Below are 6,000 nucleotides of genomic sequence, written 5' to 3'. Positions count from 1 at the left end.
ATCCAGTTGAATCCTGCTTTGAGCTCTTACCATCTAAACAATTGCTGTGCTTCTTAGGTTTTGTTCGTGAGGAGAGAGTGAAATATCTTTTCTTCTAATAGCCCAAAATAAACTACTGATGTGGAAAGTAGAAACAAATCAGAAAACAAACCAGAGCTGTTTTTCAGTATAATCAATTGAATAATTTTAGTGAATTTCTAGAGGGCTTTCCTTCTCTGTAAATCAGATGTTGTCACTTGGAAGTAATCTGGCCAGTGTTCCTATCCATGAGTTATGTAAAGATACTTTTATCAATTACCTCATCTGAAACCATGGCTCTTGACTCTCATCAGCTTCTAGTTGGCTTTGCTACGTTTCCTGAGCATGTTGTGCTTTCTGAAGTTCCAGTTTGTCATGTAACATTCCAGTCAGTCCATTTTTACCTAATGGCATTAAAACTGTCTTCAAAGCCCAGTACAAGGGAGCTTTTTGCACTGTCTTCATCACATTTTAAGTGTTAAACTTTTCATCTCAGTACTCAAATTGCTTTATAACTCCACATCCACACATATTCCCCCCCCCTTTTTTTTTGTTATCCCTGAGAAAACCTAATCAGAAGAAACTTTGGACTAGAAATAGGATCTCTGTGAAACAAAAATTGTAATAAATGTACCCTCACAAGGCTTTTAATTTTATTTAGGAAAAAAAAAAAAAAGAAAAAAACATTCAGAACTGTCCTGAAAACTTTCCATTTGTTTGCCCTTCTCCCAGTGCACTTTTCTGCTAAATGCTGGCAAAAGCAAACTCCTACTTTTCCTGCACGTTGGAGGGGAGAAGGAAGAAAAGGAGGCAGCGACCACTTTGGATATAAGAACTCCTTTTTTCACCCTTCCTCTCCAGGTTTTCATTCCCACTGGCTTTTGTATTTCCTGCAGTCTTTCTAGCCACAAACAATGCACATTGCAGTGTACTTATTCCATTTGATTTGCTGCTTTACATCCCAGCTCTTGCTTGTCTGTCTCCCAGAGCTAAAATTCCTGCAAGCACAGTTTCCCTTTCTTCCCTGTGTTATATTCACTGCAGAGTCCATTCCCAAGGCTTGGTAAATGACTCCTTGTTGTGATCAGCAGACACGTGAGAATGGGGTACATCATTGGATGTGATATCTGGCTTCTTTTTGCCTTGTTTTTTAGTTGTGCAGAATTGCACACATCATGGGGACATTTTTTCTAAATGCAAGGGCTTCTGCTCATGTGTAAAAGCCTTGATATTATACTAATACACTGTATGTACAATATTACATTTTGTGTGTGCAAACACATTGTGCTAATTTAAATAAGTGATATAAAAAGGCCTTATGGTACTCAAAGTCTCATTGAGACTTTTGTGCAACCAAAGAACATGAATAGAGATTGCCTGCTGGGTGATCTACTGTGTCTTGATAAAGTTAGATTTGAAAGGAAGATGAGTACTGACATTCAGTGGTTTAAACAGCCCAAGGCACATGACTTTCAAAGGAATTATTTTACAAAGCAAATTTCCATTGTTATTCTTACCTTTCAGTCAGTTTTATCTTCCAAAAATGTGGTTTGTTTCCTTCAATGATGGAAATTTTAATGCGACTCTAGTTAACAAAGTAAAAGGTTGTGCTCAGGTCTCTACTAGGCACATAATTAATAGGTAGCAATGCCCTGAGAGGGGAAAAAATCAAACAAACAAAACACAAACAACAAGTCTTGAACTTCTGTATACAGAGCATCAAGTTTCATCACAATAATGTCTTTTCTTATTCTGGTATAAGTCACCAGGAGAAAGGACCCACAATCCAAGGTTTAGCTAGAACCTTACCAAAGCTCAGATAATATTTTAAGTGATATGGAGCTGTTTTTCTATTCCCTCAGATTCTGAGACTGCTCAGTTAAACCGTTGAGTTGCTTGTTCTTTACTATGCATGTGAAGGTCTTCAAGGATGCTCTAAAGTTCACTGGTGTAGGACCTGCATGAAAAGAGGACTCTGCTTGGGTGATAAACACTGAGGATACAGGTTCATTGTTCATCTTTATAACAAAAATTGTCTCATCATCATACGGCTTTATCTTACAGAATCATAGAATCATGGAACAGTTTGGGTTAGAAGAGGCCCTTAAAGATTATCTAGTCTAGTCCCCTCTGCTGTGAGCAAGGATGTCTTTCACTAAATCAGGTTGCTCAAAGCCCCATCCAGTTGACTTTGAACACTTCCAGTGATAGGGCATTCACAACTTCTCTAGACAACACATTCCAGTGTGTCATTGTGAAAATGTTCTTATTTTCCGGAAGGGGAAAGAAGAACTGCCCCTACCTCACGCAATAAATACATTAATATATCAGAAACAGTGGTGAAAAAAAAAAATACATACAAATGTCCAAGACTTTAGTGTGATACTCAGGGTGAAAACTGGCCATCCCTGAAAGCTTATTCACTGGTATGTTGTATGTTCTGTCATCAGGATGCTGGATAATCTTCTAGTACACAGGGAAGTCAAATATGAGCCTGTTTTGCCCCAAACAAGCAATTTAAATTTGGCCCAGCATGGGGCACATACTGGTTCTGAATACATGATTTCTGAGGTGAATGTATAAGAATGTCTCCTCTAATTATACATCTTAAACACTAAACCTAGGACTCTTAAGAAATTAAACCTCTTAAGGAAAATAACATCCTGTAACAAATTATTTTTAAGAAATTTAAATGAATTAATTTCAAAAGGCAATTACATGCAAATACAGTAGAAGGAGAATAATTTGCACTAATGACTGGGATACCCATTGCAAATTACAGAGTTTCACAAATTACTGAGTGAATAAGCAAAACAAATCCACGCCAAGAATAATGCATCACTAAACGTCCAGCATTTTGTTTCTCCAAATGCAATTTAGTTTTAATTATGATATAGTAAAGCAATGAAGGGGCCACCCAGGGGAAAAATGCTTCTAAATGCATGAGAGACCTATGGCCCAAATTCTGTAATCTCAGTGTAGAATCCTAGCCAATAAACATCTCTTTGAGCTATTTAATTGTTTTTTGGTATTCCCTATAATAACATAGGGAGTAATATAAATGCTAAATTACTGATACTAATCATAAGGTATAAATGGGATGAGTCTAAAGAGCAAGGACTATGAATGCTATAGAAACAGAGGTCATCCTTAAAAATGAAGTACCAATGTCTATGTGCTTATGAATTGCTCCTCACCATGATATATGAGTATTTCACTGTCCTTGATGGATTCTCTCTTCTCATAATTTCAAAGCAGGGAATTTTTCCATTTTGCAGCTGGGAAATAGCAGCCAGGAATAGATTAAGGAGGTCACATACAGAGTCTGCTAATGAAGTGGGAATTTACCTAGATCTCCGGAGTTCAGTGGCTTATCTGTTAGAACAGGCTTGCATCTTGTGAAAGACAAAAGTAAAATTATTTTATTTGTGCTCAAATCAAAGTATAACTCAGTTCTGCTACTTGTTTATCAGGGAGGGTCCACTGCAGCCAGAAATCCCCAAGGAAGATTCATGCATACTGATTGATGGCAATCCCCACAGTGAACCTACTGATCTGTATACAGCACAGAACAGTCACAAACAAACAAACACACCAATGCCTAGAAAGTAAATGAACTATTGTACTAGTGTTTTGGGTATTAGTTTGGTTTTTGTTTTGTTTTCTTTGCTTGTTTTAAGAATGGGGGAATATAAAGATGAGGAAGAAAAGACCATCAGTAAAGTGACAGGACAACTTTGTAGCTGCCAACAGAGGCCTAGAAAGTCTTTAATAATGGAAACTCCCATAATGATACTGGTTGGGTGGAAACTGATCAGGGGATGTCTCACTACAGAAAATAATTTCCTGTAGGTTGAAGTTTGGAAATGATTATTTGAAACAGTTTGAGTGACAGTATTATAAATTTTGTGAAAGTCTTCACTGCAATTCTGTTAGAGCTCCAAGGCCATGATCAGGTTGCTTTGGGCCCAGTGCTATACCAGTGTGGGCTGCAATGTAGAACTGGTGACACCACTGTCACTTTTGTCTGCTTGGAAGAAGACTGGCTGCACCCAAATTATCTGTGTTTCCTATCTTGGGTGTTTACTACACAAATTTTCATTTGTGGCAAGTAGATATCTGTAACACGATTCCTGTGGTAGTTCCCACTGAACCACCACACAATCCATCTTTAATACCTTGGGTGTTGCTGGCACTTTCAACACTTTGCTGAGTTTTCCTCAAAACATGACTAAAAGGTTGAATACTTGAAGGTGATTATAAGGATCAGAATAGAAATTTCTGTCTTGCTGCCAAATCAGCAGACCATCATATTGACTAGGCATATACTTTACTCTGTGGGCCTCTGTTAGAGCCAGGTGTTTGATGACTTTCAAAATGGGCAGAGGCAAAATAAGTTGAAAGCATCTCTTTTCCTCTGTGTATAAGTAGAAAAGTGTAGAAGGAGGAATAGCTGCGCTTCCTTCTGCCATGTCACAAATCTCTCACTGGAGTGGAGTCAGATAAGCAAAGCAAGCCTGGGAATGTTTGAAGGGGACTGTGCTTCTTTCCCTTTAGAAGTGTATGCTAAATACCGATATTTAGTCAGGAAGCTGATAAGGAATTTTTTTAAATGTGTATGCCTGTCTTGTTTTCTTTTTTAACATGAATTGGTTTTGATTCCTCAGAACCCAATCCTCTTCTTATCTCTACCTGGGGATTATGAGGAATTTGGAAAAAAAAATTGTAAAATCCTAGCCCTCACTTTCTTCTTGCAATTAATCTACATAACAGTGTACAGAATCTATGGATTCTGCACCTGGAACAGAGTAATCCAGGGTGTACGTATAGACTGGGGGACTGGTGGCTGGAGTGCAGCCCTGAAGAAATGGATTTGGGGCTTTTGGTTGATTCTAAACTCAATATGAGTCAACAGTGTGCCCTGGCAGCCAAAAGGGCCAGCCTGAGGTGCGTTAAGCACGATATAGCTAACTAGTAGAAAGAAGTGATTGTTCTGCTATATTCAGCATTGGTGTGACCTCACCTCAAGTACTGTGTGCAGGCTCCACAATATAAGGAGGACATAAAAATATTTGAATGGGTCCAGAGGAGGGCTACAAAGATGGTGAAAGGGCTAGAGGGCATGACTTTTGAAGAGCATCTTAGGATACTTGGTTTGTTCGGTTTAGAGATGTGGAGTCTGAGGGGTGACCTCATTGCTGTCTACAACTTTCTTGTGAAGGGGGGAGCGGAGAGGGAGTCGCTGACCTCTTCTCTCTGGTGACCAGTGATAGGATGTGATGAAATTACTTAAAGCTGCATCAGGGGAAGGTCAAACTGTATGTTAGGAGAAAGTTATTCACAGAGAAAGTAGTCGAGCACTGGAACAGGCTCCCCAGGGAAGTGGTCATGGTCCCAAACCCATCGGTATTCAAGAAGCATTTGGATAGCACTCTTAGATATCTGGTTTAACACTTAGGTTGTCCTGTGCAGAGTCAGGAGCTAGACTCAGTCCCTGTGGTTCCCTTCCAATTTAGGATATTCTATGATTCTACATCCTATCAAACTATATCTTAAGAAATACACATTCCGCACCCTAAACTGTTCCTATCATATCACAAGTTATGGAAGAACCATTCTAGATTGTTGATAAAGAAAGCACAGAAACAGACTCAGTTTTAACTATATACAGATTTTTTGCTCCTCTAATAACCATTGCATCTAGTCTGCAACTTAAATTTTCCACATCCTTGCACAAGGTTGTGCAAAATAATTTTAATGGGATCGATGGTGTTTGTACAGCTAAGACCATGCATAAACAAACCTGTAAAGACTATTGCTGATAGTCACAATCTTTTCCCTTCCCTTCCCTTCCCTTCCCTTCCCTTCCCTTCCCTTCCCTTCCCTTCCCTTCCCTTCCCTTCCCTTCCCTTCCCTTCCCTTCCCTTCCCTTCCCTTCCCTTCCCTTCCCTTCCCTTCCCTTCCCTTCCCTTCCCTTCCCTT

The sequence above is a fragment of the Cygnus olor genome, chromosome 1 (genome assembly GCF_009769625.2).
Source record: "Cygnus olor isolate bCygOlo1 chromosome 1, bCygOlo1.pri.v2, whole genome shotgun sequence".
NCBI lineage: Eukaryota > Metazoa > Chordata > Aves > Anseriformes > Anatidae > Cygnus > Cygnus olor.
The sequence above is the reverse complement of the archived record's forward strand: the minus strand, read 5'-3'. Positions refer to the sequence as shown.